The sequence below is a fragment of the Pinus tabuliformis genome, chromosome X, assembly GCF_031772625.1.
Source record: "Pinus tabuliformis cultivar Carrire ecotype Pingquan chromosome X, CPIR1, whole genome shotgun sequence".
In the NCBI taxonomy this organism is placed as follows: domain Eukaryota; kingdom Viridiplantae; phylum Streptophyta; class Pinopsida; order Pinales; family Pinaceae; genus Pinus; species Pinus tabuliformis.
This window is the reverse complement of record NC_142308.1, coordinates 513,703,433-513,723,506: the sequence shown is the minus strand read 5'-3', so window position 1 is coordinate 513,723,506 and position 20,074 is coordinate 513,703,433.

The following is a 20,074-nucleotide window of genomic DNA, read 5'->3' as shown; positions in this document are numbered from 1 at the left end:
GGTTGAGTTACTAGTACTGGAGTCTTGATTGTACAAACGCTCTCGAGCCTGACAACAACTATGGGTTGAGTTACTAGTCGTGGAGCCTTGGTTGGAACAAATGCTTTGGAGCCCTCGAAAGCTTGGGTAGAGACCAATATGGTGATGGTTAGTGATATCTGACCATGAGGTGGAATCACTAGTTGAGGGTTGAGGTGGTTTTGCCTCTAGAAGCCCTGAATGGTTTTGATTGATTTGTTTTATGAGATCTCACATTCATGTTTGGAATATGGCACAAGGGTGACGGGCTGAAAGAGAGATTTGATTAAGCCTAGTCTATGGTCGGGCGGTTTGTGGAAGTCCCATACTTGGTTGGCTTTTGCATTCATTAATAAGAGCTCCTTCCCGTTGGTACTTTATGTGTAAATGTATTGGTTCGTATGTGGTCCTTATGACTATTATATCCTTGTTATTTCTGTTGGTTATATGATGGTTATGATCATGTTTTATGACAATGATGATATATGGCTCTCATCACGTTTCTATTTGCAAATGAATGAATAATGAATATGTGACCTATTAGATGATATTGCAGCTAATGTGACAAGGCATCAATGCTTCTTAGCAATTCTTAGATAAGTAGGATACCCCTATGCTCAGATATGTTTGAAACTTGTAGATTTCATATTTGTGATATGTTCGACGAAATTAATGTCATAGTTGGGCTTGGTTAGGTCAAGTACTTGATAAAATTTTTTGTTAGGGGCTTTGTCTTGGTGTCATGTATTGTCTTGGAAAGTCTCATCAAGGTCCAGGCAGTGGTTTGGAGGCTAGCCCTGAAAAGGTGGCTTAAATCTCGCAGTCGCTCGCACAAAACAGGATGAAAAAGACTACAATCTCTCCCTTGCAGATATTGTGAGAATGACTGGAGGGAACCAGTTGCATGCATGATGTCATGGGAGCGACTGGGGGTTTAATTCATTGAAAGGCTAGGTTAACTTAGGTGTTGGGTAGCTGGGTGTTTGATTAGCTCTTGGGGGTCCTGTAGCACCCGAGGGAGGTCTGTGAAGTGTTGGTTCATTGGTTCCACTTCCTTAACTGCACTTAGGGAGTTGAAGCATATCATAATAACTCTTCGTCACATGTTTACCCTGGTGGACCAGTTAGCTTAGGTAAATGTGGGAGGAGGGTGTTACAGCTCGCATCACAAATATCACTCAAAATTTCTCATAATAATTCTAATGCCTTGAATACATTCATAAACTCATAATATAACTCCTTCATGTGATTAAGTAACAAGACTAAAAAGACTTATATATTTAATATCATTGTTTAGAATGGATAAATGATATTGTTTGGTTATTTGATATTCTTTTTCATGTGTAAAATAATTTATTTTATTTTATTACTTGGTAAGTATATGAAGAGTTTTATGTACCTCAGAGTTATCCAAATGTTACATTAACATGACACAAATATTCCATCTAAGATCCAAATTATTGACTTCACTTTTATTTCATTACTCTCCATTCTTCGTGATGCCAAATTTTTAGACATCTCAGTTATCATTCTATTCATCTTAATGTTGAATATTCAAACTTCAGACTCTAGATTCAATTTTCCTTCGTTATTGTGCCGAGAGGTGCATTCTACAACCTAGTATAAGGAAGATGTGTAATTCCTTCGACACTAAACCTCAAGTTAACACATATTACTTTTAAAACAAAAATAAAATACTCTAGATAAAAATATATACCCCACAATAGGTGGCTAGACTCGACGTTTGTTGGACGACGATCAAGGCTGAATGGGAATGACAACCACTTGGTCATTTATTTAAATAACTAGCATGCATGTTATAACTGTGACATGATGCTCGAACCAATATAGCCTTGGGCATCATATAACAAATATGCCTTGTCTTGTGGGAAAATAATGGTGATAAATGATGGTTTGTAATGGTTCCTTCCTTGGTAGGATGAGAGTGGCATCACTTCGAGCAATTGTCCTCACTCTGGAATATTTCTATACCTAGGTCCTGTCTTGCTCAGTGTTCACTAGAGGAAAATATGACATATGTTTTGTTATCGTAGAATTTTCATTCATGTCGTGTTTATCCTCTCCTCACACTCCTCGACCTACTTTATTTGTAGGTTGGCTTGGTACTATAAATTAGCCACCCAAATTCACCATTATGGTGCGGCCCTTTCGAAATGTCATTTGTTTTATCACCATTCACAAGGTTTAATTATGCATACTCATGACACTTTAAGGATTAAATATCACTGGCCTAGTCATTTCTTCTACTTGTTAGCCATAACTCTGGGAGTCTATTGAAAAATTCGGGTGATGGGCTTGTATTCCAAAATTCAAGCAACTCATAATGCAACCCCAACTTACCAGATTGTTCGAGCCCATGACTTGGAGTAGGCGACTTTGGGATATAATAATACGTTTCTCAGTGGAAAGTAGTCAGTGGTTTCATGTGACCCCATGTGTGATGTGGTTGGGAATGACTGGCCTCACTTCTAGGTGGCTTCATGATTCATGGCTCGTGGTCAATTACTGGATTATCATTTTTGCAGCCTCACTGGTCTATGGTTCATAGCTGGGGGTTCATGGCCCTGATTCTTGGTGGCTTTATAGTTCATGGTTCATGGTTAAAAGTAGGTATGTTGCTTGTGGCTCATTGATGGTTCATGGTTCGTGCTTCCTCACGGGCTGGCGGTATGCAGTCCCTTGCAACACAATGGCTCGTGGTTCATTTTTGGACGATGGATCATGGTTCCTATCTCACGTTTCTTCATTGGACAGTGGCTTCGTGGCCTCCTGTTGGTACCAAGTCATAGCATGGTTCTCCATTATGTTCTAGTTCAATACGAAATTATCTTTCAGTTTAGTCAATGTCTAAATCGGTGTGCCAAACAGAGATAGAAATTTTGTAACTCTTGGCATAGTAGTAGGGACCCTGGATACTCTTTCATTTTGTCTGAAAATCTTATTAGAAGAAACACTTGTAATATGAAGAAACTCAATTTTTGGTACTGGGTCAGTTTTCCGTCATGGCAACCAGTAACATAGCGTCCTATATGATGTATTGCTTAAAAGTAGTAACAAAATTTCAACACACACACATATGATTTTTTTATATGCCATGCATTGTCCCTAAATATTAGTGGCTCGCTACATCCACAAAATATTGTTTCAGGCAGATCCACCCAAAGGAATCACTTTCGTTGGCTTAAACATGAATCAGGACACCAAGAGTGTCGTGAGAATTGAACCCATGACCTCTCAATAACAAACGTGCTTAACTACAAGAACTCAACCATTTGAGTTCTCTCTCTCTCAATGTGCGCGCGCACGCACACATATACAAGGTCAGTTTTAATTAAAACATCAATAATCTCACTTTTAGTATGTTCTATTCATTATTAATATTATATTCTAATATGAAGGAGATGTAATAAAAATATTTAATTTTCACTCTACAAACCATAATAAAAATATTTCAATGTATATATCAACTTATATAACTTTAAGGAAATGTTAAAAAAGAAAAATCTTACATTTTCCTTAATAAGTATTTCAATATAAGACTTAATACATTGTTTGAATATTCGTAGTGAAGTGTCCTAATATATTTCAATATTCAGTTACATTTTTTTTTAACAGTAACAAGTATTTTTATATTGGGTGAAGATATGGCAAGAAGCGAGAGGAATAGAAGTTACAATTATTAGAATAGCAATTGATCTCTGCCTCTTATAGGAGAGGTTCAAAAGTGAGGCAAAGATGTTATAGCACGAGCTACCTGATATTCTATGCAATCTTGAAGGCATGCAAGTGAAGGTGGCACAAAACTCTCCACCCAAAAAGATAAATAAGAAATATGTCACATAAAAGTAGAGAAGACCTTGAAAGTGATTTCATTATAACTAGAGGAAGTCGTGTATCTTCTAAGTGGATTTTACAAAAAAATCCTTAACCCTATCTTTACTTGATTGTTCCTCTCTACCTTCTTCTTTGGAGACCATCTTTTCATTAGATGGAAAAATCAAAATTGTGTTGTTAAGTCATACTCTTTGACTATGATGCTCTGAGTTTGCCATTTTTTATTTGAGACGGAAGGGTAAGAATATGTAGAGATATCCATGATTACTAGGTTGAGTTGAGAATTCTTTGAAGGGGATCTAGGTAGATTTTGCCGCATAAAAATCGGTGCTCTGGCCATGTGAAACCTTTCTTTCTGCAAAATGAGTTTGTTAACTTTTTGAGTTGAGGGGAGTGGGCTTTGAAGTAAACTTATAGAGATGGATCTATATCTCTCTGAGAGCTTTGGAGGAGAGGATGAGAGCCCTTGACCAATGGGATCAAACATGAAAACTTCATGATAAGAGAGAAACATCATATCATAAGCCTAATCTTAATGAATATATGTCCTATTTTTGTTGTGAATTGACAAATAAGAGTTACTGAATGACACTTCCTAGTTATAGCCTACTGCCGCTGAGAGAGGCAACTTGATATTACAGGCATATAACATATCTGCCTCAACAACCTTTCTAAACAGGTCATGATCGCACTACCTATTGCCATTGGAATTTAACACTTCACTCAGTTGTTGGTAATTTTCAACCTTTCCATAATCATCCTTGAAAGCATCTTCCACATTCCTTGTTGGGAGAACATTTTCTCCCTTGCAAATAAATCTTGTAATACTCAGGACTTGAATTTTTGGGTTTGAAATTGAGAGGTTTATGTATACAGATATGTCGTTACTTGCTAGGATGAACTTGGAATGTTTTAAAAAGGATATGATAATTTTTTTTCCACTGAGAAGCTTGGAGCTAAGAATGTTTGTTGTTTGTATTGGAGGAAGCACACTTTGAAGGAGCTTCATGGAGATGAATATGTGCACCATTATGGAGAATGCTAAATGTTTATTTGATCCTTGATTTGAATGGTTCCCTAGCTTAACAAAAAACCTTCATTAGCCTTTTTTTTCAACTATTTTATTTCTATCCCTCATAAAATGAAATCCATCTAACCTTATGAACATTTTTTTTGTAGCCCCTATTCTCTTCCATATCAAACTAGAATCTACATCCACAAAGTCATTGTTGAAGTGTTGAATTGCCCATTTTTAGCCTCGCATGATAATGGGTTCCTTGATGCCATTCTTGAAGAGAAACTTCAATCCCTTGCACGAAGCTAAGCCTCTGCATCGTTGTTGGTGTTGTGGCCTACACCCCAGAAAAGGTCAAAAAGGTAATTCCAACAAGGTTTTCAATTAGGCCTCCTACTCCTGATGGGCCAGTGTTTTCTTTGGAAGCCCCATAAAAATAAAGGATAAAGCTTCCCTTGTTTATTTCCCAATTATTCAAATCAACTTGACTTAATCTTAATTCCCAGGTAGGAGGGCTCCTTCATCTATATCTTCTTATGTTGACATTGTTCTCATGTTTGAGCCCTTGTAGCGATACGAGCTCCCTTGTACTCAGGTTCTCCTCCCAATTACTTGGAAATTTGATTAAAGACATGGCATCAAAGAAGAGAGATTGTAGTTTTGTAGTAAAGAGAGGCGCAAGAAGGAAAATTGTTGCTAAAAATGGCTTTATTTCCAGCCAACCAAATTCTCTAACAAATATAATTTGGAAGGGCATTGGTTGCTCTTTTAAGAGTCTTTTTCCCTGCTAGATTAGGATGATAATCTAGATACCATTTCTGGAACATGGAGGTCCAATTTTTGGGAATGTGAGTGAATATATGTAGCTCTTCTAGTGTTTACTTCCAAGGTTTTTTTTTTTTTTTTTTTTTGTAGTTTCATTATGCGAATAAATGAGAGATGTTCTCTTATGATTTCTAGCATAATGCACATATCAAGGGGGCCTTTATATTTATCTTTCTTATATTTCCAGATGTAAGTATTTTCCCTTGCACCAATAGCCAACAAAAAATGTTTACCTTGGGAATTCTATCTATGTGCCATATTGATTTCCAGATTGTACCTATGTGAGAATTTCCATATTTTCTCTTTACTAGATCATACTAACTTTTGACAGAGAAAACTTTGTGCTCTTTTTCCATCCTCTTTTGTCTTCAAATTGCTTGCCTCTAGGGTCATGACCTTTTAGTGTGCTCAGGAGGGAAGAGTAAGAAGTCTTTAACTCCTATGGAATAGTGAGATTAGTCCAATTTTTCCATAGACCACTGTTTTCTTCCCACTTAGATGTATCCCAAAGATGTACAAAATTCGACCTTTCATCCACATTCCCAAATATTTGAGATCTTATCTTGCTTCTGAGAGTATTTTGACAATTTTAATGTCTCCCATAAGTTGATTTTCTTTCAATATCCAGGTGTCCAACTTAAATGGTTCTTTATAAATATAATTCCTTTTTTTCATAGTCTCGAAGTGCAAGTTTCACTCTCCTTCTACTTTAGAAGCTCTGGCCTTTCCACATTTGCATTTTGCAAGTATTTCCTTCTCAAATGTTGAGACCACAAGGAGTTGTCCTCTTTTAGCAGTCTCCGCACTAGTTTTGTACCTAATGTATGGTTCAGAAGTATAGAGTCCCTAATATTGAGACCTCCTTCTTATATGTCAAACTTGATTGTTTCCCAGTTTTCCATATTATAATTTTTCCCTGTGGTTTTGCCTCCTTGCCATATAAATTTTATGATGCTTTTGTTGAACATTTCAAGGATACTTCTAGGTGATAGAAGAATTGAAGCTTGAAATATTTGAAGTGTGGATACGGTGGATTTTACCAAAATTAATCTTCTTGCTATATTTAGCCAATTTGCACCCAATGAATTGATTTTTTTCTTTATTTTGGAGATAATACTTAGTCTCTAGGTTTTTTACCTTTATACGAAATGTATAGTCCTAAGTAATTGAAAGCATGCCAATCTTTCTCCCATTTGAAACCAAGAATGTCTACAATTTATTACATTGTACTAGCTAGAGTGTTCCACCCATAGATCTTTCTCTTTTCATTATTGACATGTTCTCCTAATGCCAAAGTGAAATCTTGCAATTTTTTTTTTTTTTGAATATCCTAGCTATGATTGGAGATGTTTTCAATTACTTCTTAATAAGATGGAGATATGTAATTTTTTCAATTCTTAATATAGACTTGATATGTGGAATTCAAAAAATATTATTAATAATAAAAATATTCAATGTTGATCATAATTAAAACAAGAGTTGCATGCAACAAATGTCATTGGGTTTTTCTTCATGAAGAGAAAATAAGAATTAACTAAAATGAGGGGGTTGGGGATTAAAAGAATTTACTTGTTTAGCCAATCCTTAGTAGTTAAGAGCGTTCAAAGGATTACACACAATTTTACCCTTATGGGGAAGTGTGATGAGATATAAATACCCAACATGGATGTTGATGGATGAATGGTACAAGGACCTTGAAAGCATGCGAAAAATGGTTCCATTGTATGGAAGGCATTGATTAGTGCATTTCCTTTTGTAGCTATTTGTTCATTGTAGAAGGTGGGAAGTGGAAGGAAAATAGGAATTGAGGAAGATCCTTGGTTAGGATTCGATGATGAATCCAACCTTTTGGGTACCTAATTCAAATCCTTCATAATGCTTGTATTTTATCACTCGCATATGACCAATCCTAAACCCCGACAATGGGGCCAAAGAGGATGGAAATAAAATGAGAATTTAGGCCTAAGAGCTTTGGATGTAGTTGAATGGCATAATTGTGTAAGTAAACTATGCTCCATGTTTATTTACCTCTTAGGTACTAGTGAAAGAATCCCAACACGATTGAATTCATTGCCAAAATTGGTCCTGATGTTTAGGTTGAATCTCTTTTTAATGGATAGTGGAAATGATGGTGGGGTTATATTTGGAAATACCATGGTCCTTTAAAATGAAATATTATTCTATGGTTAGCTTTACATAACAAACTTCTCACTTTGGATAATGGAATCAAAAGAGGCTAAATAGGCCCTAATGGAAATGCCCCATGTCAATTGAACACAAAATTTGTTTCACATTTATTCATTTATTATCCATAAATAACACAATTATGCTCACTTGTGGCACGTGGTTTAAATTTGACTTCTAGATGGACAAGGCAAGTTTAGAGGAATGTATTCAAGGCTAGTTATATGATTCAATGCTCAAATATTTTGGTTCCTTTCCATATATTATGATCTATGATATTTGGTGAGCCTATAATTCATGCATTTTCGAGCACACAAAATTCTTCTTGAGGTGGCAGTGAAATTTATTGAAAAAAATGTGTAAAGAATACATGCTAGAACCTAAAGAAAAAAAAGCATAGATCCTTGGTTATGAATTAGTTGGAATTAGATATTCCTTGGGATTAATTCGATGGTGCAAGTTAAGGGGATCCACCTAGATGTGGGGTTGAGGTCATGTTATACATTAATTAAATATATTGTTTTCATATTGGTTATGCTACAGGAAGGGGTACAAATACAAAACTTAAATCTTGTGCTTTATTTTCCCTTCTCTATTTTGGAACGAAGTAGGGATTAAAGAACATTAATGTTACGGGGGAATCCAAAGTAGTGATTGATTAGGCATAAAAAAATTATTGTTGAGATTGTTTGTTTAGGCATCCTTCTGTAGAAAATTGAAAACACATTGCTTTCATTCGAGTGGACTTCTTCAGGCATATTTGTAGGGAATTGAATAAAAAGGCAGATGAGTTGTCTAAAGAGGCTTTGGAAATGTAGTTGAGCCCTTTCATATTTTATGAATTCTAGGACAACCATGAGATTGAAACGGTGGAGTTTTTTTCAATTGTATTGATGTCTTGTCTATCTAATGTTTGTCAGTCCCCTTGGTTGTTTTCTTATCTTATGGTTAAAAGATATTTGGAACAATAATCATATTAAATAAGGTTGGGATAGGTTATGTTTTGGATATTTTTGAACAATTAGCAGTGGGAATATTAATTACTACCACTATTTGCAAATGCAAGTTGACTTCTCATCCTTATTCAAGAAAAATAACACAACCTAAAATAACCGATTGATAATAGGTAAGAGGTAAGTCTTTCAATCTTTCCACATGTCTTTAATTATATATATATATATATATAATTAAATGAAAATAAATGTATATTTCTCAATTTTTATTTTTTCTTAAATATTAATTTTTGAGTTGATTTAGAAGAAAGAGAGATCAAAGTTGCTAAGAAATTCGAACACTGGGTGTCTCCGAGCAGCGGGGCTTACACCCATTCACATTGGTTCATCCAAAGTTCCCGACCCTCATGCACGAATTTGGGGATGAGCCATCTTCCTATCAATAAAGGTTCAGGAGTCAACTGAGCATCTCAGCGGCGGGATTGAATACCCGAATTGAACTAGAGTTCACGCCGCCCGTCCTGAAGAAATAGGAGGCGTGGGCCCTCCAGCAATTATGGTCGAAATATAAGCCAGCCACGGGTCGCGCGACAAAATCACACCCATAATGAAAATGCACACTCCTCCATGTGAAAGATTCATATTCATTGGAGCTTTTCGGTAGTAGCCGTGACCAACAGCCATCAGCAGTCGAAAATGTAAAATAAAACACCAAAACGATGCAATATCCTTCTTTCATAGAAGGAGTTGGAATAAAATTATGTAATTTATATTTATAAGAGTCCAATGGATACCGATGGGTATCAACTTTCAATTCATATCGTCTGCTTGGGGTAACTCAATTGGCAATGGTTGTGGAAATGAAGTCTCACCGAACCAGAAGTCTTGGGTTCAAATCTTGTGCTATCCCCTCGATCAGGGTGAGAAGTTGGACATGATGAAGGTGTAGTCCTACCAAGCTTACAAAAAAAAAAAAAAAAAAAAAAAAAAAACCTTTCAATTCCTATCACAGGTACAACGTTTGCAATATTCACACAAAAATCGTCAACAATATACATTCTTATTACACAAATAATAATGAACCATAAAGACTTTTGGCAAATCATGAAAATACTAAATAGAGGTAGATTCGTGGTAGAATATTGTCTCGACACATGGTCAATTTGTGGTTAAGATGGATCTATATTGGTATTTATTACATCTAGAGTTAAATCAACCTGATAAAATAAATCAATCGAACTATGACTTTTTCCCCAAGGAAAAATCGTAATTTCCATTAATGATAAAATGAAATTACATGCAGTAGATGTTATCAAAGCATATCCAAATAAACTATGTAGCAATTCAATAGATAATTGTCCACTGTAACTGAGCATTTCATCCTACGCATATCCCTATTTTGTGTCCAAAAATATACCGCATACATGGTCTGTATGATATCGACCATATGTGTCATTATATACATCTTAGCAAAAGAGTAAAAAAGTATAACATAACATCATAAATATAAACATGGTAGATGTTTAGTAGTATCATATGAGTCTGCCAAAGTGTTCTAAAAATTTTGTCTCGATTTGCTATACCTTGTCATCTTGCCTGCCAGAAATATTAATGAATGGATGATGGCAATATTGATAGTGTTTAGCTTCATTGTGCTCATGAGTCATCCATGTGCCTAGATCCTGTTGCGCTCCTTCTTTGGATAATTGATCAGAAATAGGAACCATGAATTTTTACCTAGGGAAATATAAGGTTTAAATTTGCTTCGCGCAACGATTACTAGTGTAAAAAGGAGATTATTCTATTGGAAATGTTAATGTGGTTTAAAATTAGTGTTAATGTACAATTATGACGACAATTTAAAAACTCCAATAACAATAAATCAATTCAAACTATGACTTTCTATGATTTAAATTTGCTTCATCCCATAATTATTATTCTACCTCAACTCTAAAATAAATTAAAAGAAATTGAATGGAGAAGGGCTCCAAGAATAAGGCAACTAAAAATTTCAACGTGGGTTAAAAAGAGCATTAAGATACAATTATGGGTATGGAGATAAAGTAGCCTGAAATTCAAATAAATTGAAAAAGAAATTTAATGAAGATTAACTTTTTAATTATTTTTTAAACAAAACGGGTAGGTTTACCATTAAAATATCTAGTTGCATGGCCATAACCATTTACATGCTTCAGTAAATTTTGTTTCTTCGATGTTCCAATCTACCCATAACAAAAAAATTGCCTCTACTGGATTTTTGCACTATGATTTTACTTTGGAATCTCCCATATTTTCTACAAAAAGTCCCCAAAAATTAAACACTTGTAGCACATAAAAAACACAGTATTTAAACAACCCCAGAGGGCTCGAATTCTGCTACGTGTTCCTGATTCTCATCTTTGTGGCCTGGACTTCAACACCAATATCTAAATTGCCTCACTTGGGACCAGTATCACCTATAGTTAACTCCTTTCCATTGGCTTGCAAATTCAACATGAACAGCTCAAACTCTAAACTTGCAAGCTTCTTATCCATTCTCATATGCAACTAATCACATTTCTTCTCCAATAGGTATAACCTTGCTTCCTTCTCACCTTCCACAAGATACAACCTTTTAGTTGAGATTTGGACCATGACCATTAGAACTTTAAACAAATTCTCAATGGATTGTATCCAAAATTCTAACTCATTATCACAAGATTGACCCCCATCATCAACCATATTCACACTTCCCAAACTTAGAATTCGAAATCACTCAATGAGGAACAAGAGGGAAAAGTGAGGATATACTAAAGAGCCCCTACTTATTTATCATTTCTTCAATGCACCTATAAAGACAAGACCCAAGAGGGGGCATCAATTCTTTATGTTCTCAAATTTTGAAGCTTGCAATAGGAATGAATTCTACCATACTAAAAACAACCAAACTAGGAAAATAGTGCAAATTATTAAAGACTGATGTTGTGTAGAATTTCGGTCGAATCAATGACATGAAGGAGCACATTATTTTCCAATTAAAATGGATCCTTGAACCACTCCATTTGTTTGATCAAAATAACTTGGGAGTAAGGAATGAGACGTGGTGTACTCTTCACCTCCATGTAGAGAGGGCCACTGACTACCTAGGCCAGTTGGTGGAGACACTAAAATCAAAATATTTCTTAACACCATACCTTCATGTTTAATGTTTCTCCCATAGATTGAGGAGCGACTGATATAATATTCCATTTCATTATAAAACATATGGATTAAGTCAAGGGATTAGGGAAATACCCATTGATCGTGATTTAGTTCTAGTATCCCTTGCCCAAGCTCTACCCCATGATTGGGAAGTTTGTTCACTTCTTCATTTAAGTGTTTGAGGATGTGGAAGAGGGAGATCTCCACAAATTTCTCTATTTGCAAGTTGTTCACAATTACAAGATTGTGGGGGGCCTCTTTCAAATTTCGATTTGGAGATCCACCTTAAGACAATCATCAAATCCGCAAGAACCTTTCATATCCTTATACCTTTGCTTATGAAAATATCCAAACGTTTCCATAATGCTAGAAATCCAGCCTGATTATTTGTTGATGTACCCAGTCCCCAAGCAAATCTAATGTTTGATTGTTTTTCAAGGCCAAATATCACCCCTCTCGCTCTTGCCACCCCTTTAGTGAATATTTATTTTAGAGAAAGTTGAAATTTGATATTATTTTTAGTGTTTGAAATAATTTGATTGGTTTTAAAGATTTTGTGTTTATAAAATTGCATCAAAAAGATTTAAACATACAAAAAATACATCAAATATCTAGTTATTTGACATCTTGTTTATATTTCACATTGCTCCATCTAAATTCTCACCATTCAGCTTGTCCGCTACTACATTGTACTCTTCTCATCTGAATGTTTGATATCTACTCATTGGAACTCTATAACTATTTTGGTTGGTTTGAAATGAGAACAAATAGTGGCAAAGAAATTCTTTGAGATAGTAGGAGGAATTGGTGATTTAGAATTCAAGGAGAAGAATCTCATCGAGGAAGCAAGTAACATCTGTACTAGTTGGTTAATAAATAAAAATTTGGTTAAAACATTTGATGAACATGTTTTTATTATTTCTTTGACAACAATTGAGTTTCATGCTATTTATATTTCATATTTATTCTTTTATATTTGTTTTGTTCATTAGTTTTACATGAGTGGTTTCTTTTCTTTTTTTCTTTGTGCATTATTTCAAGGGGGGTCAAATTGGTGACCTTTTTGCGAGGGGTATCTTAATAGTACACATGTTCACCATCAATTCAAAGCCTTGTGAGCTAGCGAGCATAATTTCTTAAATATATATATATTCATCAAAATTTTTGTATAGCTAACAACATAAAAAATAAAGCAACATCAATAACAAAGGATTAATGAAAAATTGTCCAAAATCCTTTATTTTATTGAGCCACATGTATAATTGATTGTAATTTGATATTGAGTTGGAAAAAACAATAAAAAATAAAAATCTCAAGCTTATGCAATTTCCTGAATTATATTTTTATTGTTTTGGTTGTTGTTCTAGAGTTCTGTTTAGTAAATGAAAACTGAAATCCTAGTTGTAAAAGGAACGAAGTGAAGAGTACTATAATTTATTATTAAATGGGTTGTAAAAGGAATGAAGTGAAGAGCACTATAATTTATTACTAGCAATTGTCCCAATAGGTACAAAGAGAGGCCGATGGGATAATTAAATTAGAATTGTTGAATTTCTCTAGAAGAGATGTTGGTTCAAGTGAATTATTAGGCATTATAAGAGGACCCCGAGTTTAAATATGGGCTACTAAAACGCTCTTATAAGCTCACACTCTTTTGAAATTGATTACCCATAAATTAACCACAACACTCAAAATAAACAGATCTAAACCAACGAATATGATGTACGGGCGTGGCTTAAACCCTGGAACTGCCAAAATCATGGAATGTAATAATTATAAGAATTTACATCTCTTTTTAGCGTAAAATTACCTAAGTTAAAAAAAAGGATAAAGTCAACACGTTCACAACCTCTGGCTTTGTAGCATGAAGAGCATTTCAACAAATTTTAAGAATTAAATAAGGTGAGACTGAATAATCTGAACAATGCCATGAAATGGAATGGAATGCAAACGAAGACTCGGCTGACATTTTCAAGATTTTGGACAACTGTTTTGTCTAATGTGGCTCTTTAATTTTCCTTCTTATGCTAATGGTGCCATGCTTTAGTGGCCTATTTTTTGTATGTAAATTCTTGTGAATGTTGTGATTCTAATCCAAAATCTCAACCGAAGGCATAATTGTTAATGCCAGAACTAGTCCTGGGTGATTCTGGTGGAATAACTGCACCTTGCCTGCGACAACATTTAAGCTAAAATCGAAATCAGAGTTTAATGGGGGCTAAAAAGAGAAAAAAAATCTAAGTACTTTAAAGGAGTCGTTCATTGAACCATTAGCCATAGCAAGGTCATGAAAGCTTCGTCGTATTTTTGTCTGTTGATTTGGTTTTTAACTAGCTATGAACAGTTACCACTCTTTTGTTCCCCTCTGACTATTAATAAAAATCTTGTTACAACACAAGAAAAAGACATTCTTAGCAACAATAAATTATTTCCTACTCAGAATTGGGAGCTAATTGCACATACCTTGGGCGGCAAATTCAGGATATCGAGGCAAATACGCCCTCCATTGTCAATATTGGGATGATAAATTGGGGTCACAAATTTCACATTTGGAAGCTCGAAAGGATATCTACAATTGGAAAAATAATATTAAAAATGACTTAAAATCCAGAAAATAAAATCATACTCAATAGACCGAAAAACCTAAATTGGAACTCAAACTGTTCCAGAATCGAAACTGTTACAACTACTAAAAAGGAATTAATTCAAATAACCTTTCGGGTTCTTGGATCTCGAGCTTGAAAATCCCTTTAGCATAAACAGTCCCCTCGGGCCCTTCAATCTCTGTTGGAAATCACAAAGCTTGTTGCATTCAGACCCTAGCTTTAGACGCACTTAAAATCAAAATAAATCCAGGAAAAAAACTTACGCACTTCAAGGCGAGTGAGGAGATTATCATTGGAAGGCCATGCACAGATTCCAGGAGGAGGATCAGTTTGTAGTCGCTTCAGTTCTCTCTGCATACGCGAGCTGAGTCGAGCTATTTGTGTCTGCTGTGAGACAGAGTATGAATGTTCATTCATTCTCGTTCACCCCCAAGCCTTTCAAATGAGCTGTTTAAATCATGGCACCTCAGTGAAGCCTCACGAGCTGTTTTAATATTAGAAAGCTTCCCTTAACTTATAAAATCTTCGAGCTTTATCCATTTGTAATTGGCTTTTGAAAGCCTCATGCTTAGAAATCAATCATCCCTGTAATGTGTAACAACTGCCTGTAAACTCGGCAATGCTTAAAAAATCTTCGAGCTTTGCGTAACAACTGCCTGTAAACTCAGCAATGCTTAAAAAATCATTGAGCTTTATCCATTTGTAACAACAACCTGTAAACTCGGCAATCCTTAAATCAACGGTTGAAAGTGTCTCACCTGATTGAACGGAGTAGGGTAAAAGTGTTGACGATTGTTGATGCATAGGAAGGCTTATCGGCCTAATTAAATGGGACTCTTGCTTGAGGGTCGACGGTGAAGATTTAGATTTTATGTTTTTTTTTTTGATAAAGTTGAATACATGATTGAAGGTTTTTAGCTGTTGCTTAGGTATCTTAAGATTTTTTTCTAAAGAATGAATACAAGTAGAAATTGATTCATGACCAAATAATATAACTATGTATTTTTGTCAATTATTTGTGTTTTGCATATTCATACAACTTCTCACTTTTGTCGATTGTTTATGTCAATAAAATGTTATGAATTGGTTATAAATGTTATTGCAGGGACATACTCAATAGCATTTACATGCGAAATTTTCATGTTTAGGTAAACTGAATGGGCTAGTAGGATTTATATTGTGAAATGTGGATTCTCTATATTTACAATAACTAAACTTTATGCTTGAAATCAATTTATGTTACTACGAGATTAAGAGTAGGTGTGGGTCAAAATAGAACTACATCTTCATGATAGATTAGAAATTAGGACTTTAGAGAGTTTTAAGGAACACATATCTTTTTATGGAGTAATTAATTTTGTTGGTAGCAATGGGGCCCACATATTTGAGGAAGTTGCCATATAAAATGAGAATAGATATAAGTGGGAATTTCCATCAAGCAATTCTCCCTATTGTTAGCATGGAATTTTACTTCCTCAACAATTCCTGAAAAATAATCTTAATTAGTTATTATACCTTTTGTCTTCACATTTAGACAAACATGTTCATATCGTTGTAGTTGCAATTGATTATATTGCTAACTTCACATTAATTATTTGCATCATATTTTGTGTTATTTTCAACACTGAAATAGAACTACAACATGTAAATTCTATCATGTGGTTTTATTAATGCCCTTTTTCAAAGTATAATTACAATAAGTTTTCTCCTTTAATTTATTGACATAGGTTCAATTAGTTTTAGTGCATTTTTAGTTCTTAAATAATATGTGACTTTCTTTGTTTTGCATTTTTATGCACCAATATATTAGAGCAATGAGTTGCAATATTGATTTCAGTGCTACTTATTATTTATTGCATCATAATTTGACTCCAAAAGTTATATAGAGATTCCTTCAGGTGGTTAATAGGAACTAACCTAGGGGCGACAGGAGTGGGAGTCGTGATATATCGCCTCAAATAATATGAAGAGATAAGATACACTTGGAGTTTAGGCACAACTACAAACAACAGAGTCAAATTTCTAGTGTTGTGGAAAGGCCTAGATATTGCCAGGAATAAGGGCATAAGAAAGCTCAAAATTCTTGGGGATTCGATGATTGTTGTTAGAATGATCACCAACTCTCTTTCTGTTAGAAAATTATATATTACAGAGCAATGGAACACATAAAATATATTGCAGAAATATAAACACAGAAAACACATAAAACAAGAGAGACACAGACATAAGTGTTTCACCCAATTTGGGCTACATCCACGGAGAAAGAGCCAGTCCTTCCTTTAATATTATCCAACAAAATGAAAAGATACAACCTACAATAGATCCACTATAATTCCCACTTCTCTCTCAGTCTCCTCCCTCTCTTCTTTGCTTAGAATACACATATACATAGACGCAATAAAATTTCCTCATATATAGCGAGGGGTTGCCTTCTAGGGCAAAAAAACCTAAATTAAACATAGTTTCTACCACTAGATTTCCACCTAATGAATGGTCTAGATTGACTACGAAATTACAAAATTTTACATCTATTTTTAGCTTTCGGGGGGGATCCAAATAATGCTACCCCCCCCCCGGACCCCCTTGGTGGCGCACATAAACGGGCGGCATTAAGAAATGGGGTCTAATGCGGTGATACCTCTGAATAAAGAAGATAATCAGGCTCCACACCCAACACTTTCGCTTAAAGATTCTACATACCCTCCTATGGTGAGAATAATTGCACTCTAGGTTGAAAATTTTGAAGAAATTTCTCTCTTTCATTTTCCGAGGGAGTTAAATGGAGAGGCAGATGGATTGGTTAACCTTGGGGTAGAGCTAGAAAATGGAACCATGGAAATTAACGAAAATGAAAAAGGATTTGCCCCCATGCCATGACCTTATGCGAATGAACTTGGATTGAAGAGTCATTAAAGTTGGTGGCAAATTGAGACTTCGTTCATGGGCATTTAATCTTCGCATGCATAAAGGAATGATCATGATGATCAAGGAGAGACCACTTGGAGGCCTAGATGAAATCAAACAGGTACATGGTAATTCCATGTACTCAACATTATTCTCTAAGCTTGATAAGGCCAGGATAGTAGACAATTGGACGTCATTGATCCTAGGTGCTACGAGATCCCACCTGGGTGTATTAATGGAGCATGGTAGATCAGAATTATTCTCATAGTTATTCATTACTACTTTGAAAGGAATGTTGGTCTAGATACTTGAGAAGGAAAAACCTATAATACATTCACATATTATTGGAGACCTGGTCTTAATGATGATAAAGGAGAACAGTTATGGGAGAACAAATGGGGAATGACTATTTAAGAAGGCTTCACCATACCTTTGGTTGTCTCTCTTATGTTTGTCTTGGTGTTCTATTTTCATTTGTGCGTATCTAGATTGTTTGGTGATGGCATTGAAAGGGGACCAGTCCTTGGAACCCTAAGTGGTGCGGTGGAACAAAATGGTGGAGTTCTTATTCAAACTGGATGGGATGGATAAACCTTCTTGCCAAAAGGCTGGACGTTATGGAGAATGAAAGAGAAGTGAGGGATGCTCTGATAGAGGCAAAATTTGAAGCTTTCGAGGCAAAGGTGGAAGGAAAATTTGTAAAGTTGGAGGCGAAGCTAATGTTTAGCACTCTAGAGCTCTCAAGATGTGGCACAGATGTTCAAGAACTTGTATTTGACAAGATAGAGTCTGAAGTGAAGGAGCAATAAGAGAACTCTAGTGCAGTGGTGAAGAAAGGGAAAGCAATCATCCATAATGACATTGCTAAAGTTGGTCCTTCAAAACCTATTTAATTCTCTTATTGTCTATGTATTGCAAGTGTATCTTGTTTTTGGGTCAACTTTTTAGAATATATGGAAGGTTCCAATGCAGAATTATACTTAAAAGGGCCCGTATAGGCAAAAATACTTTCTATGGATTCATTGGAATATTGAAGCAAAAAATACCACATAAGAAAGTTTTTTAATATTATATGTAAATGGTTTTAGTCATGCAATCTAGTTTTGATAATAGAAATATAACCATTTTGTTTAGAAAAAAACAAGCACTAACCCAAAGTACAAGGAGAAAGAACATGGTGATAGTGTATTTGTTTTCTAATTATTTTATATTTAAATGGTTTGAACTATTGTAATCACTCCACCTAGTTTCAAATCCCATCAGGAAACATCTTTGTCCCATTGTGACAAGGCTCAAGGAGTGGGCTCCCTAACCCTCGTGGAGTCTGGGCTTTTGCTAAGTCATAAATTTCTGGGATATTTGGCTTATGGGTTGTTGGATATACTCTTGGCATTATAGTGGCACCCACTAGGTTTGATCTTGGGCCTTGCCCATATTACTCCAACAAGTTATTGATTCACCACAGTTAAAAAAATAAAAATATGTATTGTTGTAATCTAAGAGTTAGTGAGTAGTTACATGGAGCACACTGAAAAAGCAACATACATTATTATATTCATTAACACATTCAATAGTAGGCCCACTCATGCTATATATAAGTCATAAATAAAATATTCAAGATTAATAAATATTGACATGTATTTATTAATATATTAATAACAACCCTCGATCGAAGTGGAATACCAAATGGAAAGTGAGGTTGGGGGGATGCCCCCCACCCTATCACCTCTTCCGACATTAAATAGGAAGGGAGGGTGGCGTGGCCTATCTGCCCCATCCAAAAGCATGACTTATTATTTCACACGACATTTGATTGATTCTTATTGTGATGTCGTTTTTCAAAATTTAAAATTTTTATTGTGTTTTTTTCTTCTTCATATTTTCAACTCATATATTGTCGCTTGACTACCACTTTGTAATAAGAGTTTAATTGTCTCCATTAATAAAATGTTACAAATTTCAAATTTTAATATATCAAAATCACACGCACGCACATAATCGAACTCTCATTGAGTTGAGATTAGGAAAAAACACAAGAAAATGGTTTAAAAAAAGATCAAAAGCATCATTACAACAAGACTTTCAATTAACCAACCAATCACAAAATAGATAAATGAATTCTCTCCTCACACACACAGCTATATATATATATATATATATATATATATATATATATATATATATACATATAGATATATATATATATATATATATATATATATACATATAGATATATATATCTATATATATATATATATATATATATCTATATAGATATATATATATATATATATATATATATATATATATATATATATATATATGTATATATAGATATATATATACATATATATATATATATATATATCTATATATACATATAGATATATATATATATATATATATATATATCTATATAGATATATAGATATATATATATATATATATATATATATATATATATATATATATATATATATATATATATATATATATATATATCTATATATATATATAGAGAGAGAGAGAGAGAG